This window comes from Argopecten irradians, unplaced genomic scaffold, assembly GCF_041381155.1.
Source record: "Argopecten irradians isolate NY unplaced genomic scaffold, Ai_NY scaffold_0347, whole genome shotgun sequence".
In the NCBI taxonomy this organism is placed as follows: Eukaryota; Metazoa; Mollusca; class Bivalvia; order Pectinida; family Pectinidae; genus Argopecten; species Argopecten irradians.
The window spans coordinates 29965-34958 of NW_027187814.1; positions in this window are offsets into that span (position 1 = coordinate 29965).

Here is a 4994-nt window from a genome sequence, read left to right on the forward strand (position 1 = left end):
CAGGCATCACGATGAGGTACTCCTCTTTTCTCTGGGAGGTACATTCCATTTTTTATCCCTTTCCTATCTGTGGGTGCACGCAGGGGGTTACCTGTGGAAACCCTCTTTTTTATTCTCCCTACTGGGGGCGTAGTCTCCTGGATTTGTCAGTTTTGATTGGGCTGCCTGGCTCGTTATCGGACTCTCCCACTACGGTAAGACGACAAATTTCGCAGTACTAAAGTTATGGTATCGTATTACTGAAATGAAATTGAGGTTTTTCAATGTGTAAAACCAATTTTCATGATGTAATACTTACATTATCTTTATGGAGTGCCCCACACTTCTGATTCCTCCCCTTTCCTCCCTCAGCCATTTTTGCCCCTGTATGCAACTATCAGCACAAACATACAATCTTTTTGAGAACAAACATAAGATTTGAGATCCCGTCTCCCTACCGTACCTCATCTCGTAGACACGACGAGAGTAACATAGAGTGGTCTCCCTTCCTCAAAAACCCTTTATGGAGCCACAGGGGCAAAATGGCTGAGGAGGAAAGGGGAAATCAAGAAAGGGTCGGGACTCAATAAAAGTTCATGGTAAGTCTTTACATCGATGAATATTGGTTTTGTAATTTGAAAAACCCTCAATTTTTTTTCATTTCAGTAATACTTTACCATAACACTTTAGTATGCAGCAATTCGTTATCTTACCGTAGTGGAGATGTCCGAAGCTCAGGCAGTCCCAAGTGTCAAATCGTCATAATCCAGGATGACAAATGCACCCTGAGTGAGATGGAGGATATAATAAGGGTTCTCTGGATACCCCCCGAAGGCAAAGGGACTTAGTAAACAATGGAAACCTGCCCATCGAGAGAAGAGGGAAGAAGTTACACATCGTGTGCTGCAGCATCATACATGTTTTAAAACCAAAAATAAATTACCATTGTTCTAGGGCGGACGGTCTATAGGAACAGTCAACTATGTCTGAGCCGCCACAACTGGGATCCCATAAGGTAAAAACATGTCACATCAGAATGTGTCCATGAGGACTAGGGAGCCGGAGGGTAAAAGGATGTGGATTAGTGAGAATAGGAACAGCCGATAATATGGCCCTATGCACAGCTTGATGTCCTGGAACATGAGGAGCACATTTAGGAGAGCAAGAATAAGATGCTGCACTATAGGGCCTCTGAAGACCTAATGATGGGGGCCCTAACCTTTACACCTGTTTCGCTCCTAGAGGATAGATCTTTGTTCGATAGCTCATGTAATAGAATTCTTGATTCCACCTTGACATACCAGCATGGAATATTGGGATATGGGGAGGTGATATCCCTGGGGACATTACTGTCTTTAATTCGGGCTAGATTAGATCCAAGTGTTCGTGTTTCCGTCGCTCCCCAATCCCCCCCCCCCTAAACAAGTTTTACATGCAAGGGTGAATACCATAAGTGCTCGACAGCATGAGGCACAGCAATACATTGATCAATTCCTCCTTCAAGTTTACTCACAACGGAGACTAGTAATAGGCATGGATTGTAAACACCTATAATGGGATTCTTGGATCAGAATAAAACTCACCTGGATATCCTTAGTTTTCTTTGCCCAAAGATATAGGCCAGGAGACAGTGAGCAACGAGGGTAATCGGCAGGAGTCTAACTTCTGGTGACCAACGTAGGCGCAAGATAAAGATTGTGAACCTAGACATCAAAGCCATAGGTTAAGAAGCTCACTCCCTTTACGGCGGATGGCCGGTAAGTGATGGCATAGCTGGGGGAAAGACAATCCTTAAAAGTTAAAAACTTTAAAGGAGTGACTAGTCCCCAATGAGCTCATATATGGGAGCCCCATTCATGACGCTAATCCACCAATAGACTAGTCTATAGATTTCTCACTGAACATGGAGCTAACCTGGCGCGTACATTGGACCTGTCCCAGACTAAAGCCCCTAATGCAACAGCAGACATCGAGGTGGAAGGACCGATCCTCTCGTCTAATTCATGAAATAAACAGTAGCCAACATTGCAATCGATCCTCTGTAGCGTATTCCCGCAATTAGTTCCAGAGAGATACAGTAGGATTCCGTTCCCTAAATAATTAGAGAAGGAAAATCTGCAATGCCAGCCTGACAGTAGCCTTGTGACTGCGGCATCACCATCTTCCTGCCGATACACCAATATCACAGAAGATCTTCTTCCAAGCGTGACTGGTGTAGAACGGCAGAAGAGGGAAGACCTAATTGATCACGGGCGATGCCGGGCTGACACGTCCACCGCAAGAAAAGCCTGCCTGAGACGGAGGACTCCTGAGATAGCTTCCATCGAATTAGTTGAAGGTGGACAGGATCTCGGGACGTGGAATGCATCGTCCGTCGGTGACCGTAGGCTGGCGCAGGAGATTGGATCTTGCTGTGGAGAAGAAACCAGAGGAACATCCACCAGAAACGATGACAGAAGAGCGCCGGAAACCATGGTTGTTCGCGGCCTCCAACAGGGGCGCTAACAGAAAGAGAAGTCGGGAGCAATGATGCGTCCGAAACTTCTGTAGAACCCTGCCCACCAGGTTTGAATGGAGGGGTATTGCATAAAGCTGCTTATCCCCCTGCTCCAATTCCAGAGATAAGCGCGGTCCACGAGCCCAAGCCATCTTTGGTCTGGCAGCCGAAAGATAGAGCACAATAGGTTGGCAGCTGAGTTTGTTCTGGGAGAGTGGCGAAAAGGTCTATATGAGGGATCCCCTGTCCCACACCTGACAAATGCCCTCGAAGATTCAGAGGGATTTTTAGTTTGCCTTATTTACTGTCAGAACCGGCTGGCGGCGCCTGGAGAGAGTATCCGCCTGAAACAATTTTCAACCTGCCGGGGATTGATGCTTGACTTCTAGAATAGTAAGTCAACTGCATTTTCCTGTGAACAGAGAAGAAGAACACGGATGAGCGAAGGGAACAAAGGACGTGGGACCCTTGTCCCCCCCTGCTACTCTCCCAGATACGCAGACAACTGTAGAGTTGTCCGTAGCCACACAAACCACCTTGGAATGCAGAATCTTTCGAAAAGTATATGCCTGCAAAGCCAACCAGAATAAGCCCTCATCTCCAGCACATTGATGTGTCTCGAGAAGAGACGGATCCCCAAGACCATTGCCCCCGACCTAGACCAACAATCTCGGCAATGGCCATTCGAGGGGTAAAGCCCCCCATACCTGTCATGGAGACGCGTCCGTGAACAAGGGTCATGGTGGGGAGCTGGCTACTTGGACAAACAGGAACCCCCTGTAGAACATTGTCTTTTGAGAGTCCACCACCGTGCAAACTCCTTCACGGAGACTGGGTTGATGAGGAAAAGCCAAGCCTCCCATTCCTGCTGGCAGGAACACAAGTTACCGCGAGGAGAAAAACATCTGGAAGATGGTCGGATGGTGAAAGTTTCCCAAGGGGGACTACATCTGCCAGGCGAGTTGAGATAAAAACCAGAAAACTGAAAAGAAACCAAACGCACCTGGACGTGTGACCCAACGTAGCATAGAAGGTCTGGAAGTCAAGAAATCATCTGGCCTTCTCGAACTTCGCTCCAATAAGGTGGCGCATAGGCAATGCCCTGCTGACCGTGTCTTGGAAAAGGTTTTCCCAGGAAGACAAAGTCGCGAGAGAGATGGGGAGATCCTCGGACCTTCTCTCTGGATGGAATGATAGCCGTCTTGTAGAGGCAAATAAGTTTCATGGACCAGGACGGGTGGGCTGCAACCCAAAGATTCTCCCGCATCTAGTTCGGGAGGCATGAGGTGAATCGTCAGAAATAGATGTGAACATCTAATTACCCTGGAGTGCAGAGGAGAAACCCCTCACGACACATACCTGGCCCAGCAGCTTGGTGAAAACCAAATGGAGCTGTCTGTGAGCCCGAAAGGCATGGCCCGGAACTGAAATTAATCCTTCCCGTTGCAAGTGTAAAAACGGAGGAATTGCAATTCAGTGCCGACTTCTTGCGGGGATATGTGGAAGTAGGCATCTTTGCTGATATATCTTGAAGTTGCCCACTTTCCCCTCTCATCACCGAAAGCTTATGATTGCTAACGTGGAGTCTCGCCATCTTGAATTGAGGAGATATCTACGTGCCTGTTGAAGGCACTTAGATCTATGATGTGGACGCCAGCAAGCTCCGGACTTTTTCCTGATAACCAGAAACATTCTATGGAATAAAAGCCTGGAGATGGAATGCCATTCCACCATAGTATTCCACCATATCCTCATGAATCCGCAGCCCTTTTTGGGGGGGGAGTATGGGTGGGGTAGGGCCCTTTAAAAAAAAGCATGGTCCTTATCTTCCTCCTGTGGATGTGGAAAGTGCCTTTGTCTGTCAATTCCACATGCCCCCCCCGGAGATGGAAGAAGATAGGTCTTGATGCCAAGGGCGGATCCCGCAAGAGTGGGGGAATGCCCAAAGTCCCCTTCCTTGACCACAGACAAGGCCCCATGTGTCCTCTGATGATTTCCTTCCACTCTGGGAGGATAAAGAAGGACAGCGACGACCTCCTACAGGAAGATTCGGGAACACGAGGAAGATCGAGACACCTCCCTCCCAGATGCGGGGGAGAATCGCTTCCTAACCCCGAAAAACTGAATCCTGCGGGGAGAAGGACGGAATCTAAAAACTGGAGGAGCGATGAGGTCCTCCAGAACAGGACCCCTCGTCTGGAATGGCCAAGGAGGAGGGATGGAAAATAGATCGTCAGGAACTCTTCTTCTTACTTTCCCCCCAGGAGGGTTGCCCATTTGCCCTTCTCACCCTTTATCCCCTTGCGTTGCCCTCTTGAAGTAAGGCTTTCGACTTCTGGCTGTGCAGGTAGACTGAGGAGCTGAATAGTTCTAGCCTTCTTCTTGGGAGGCACGGACCCCCTGCATGAGGTACAACTCGAATGGCCTTCCACGCGAGGTCTGCAAATCTCTTCAAAATGAAGGGAACAGAAGCGAGACCGAATCCTCCTTCAAATCCCTTCTCGAAACAGTAAGGAAG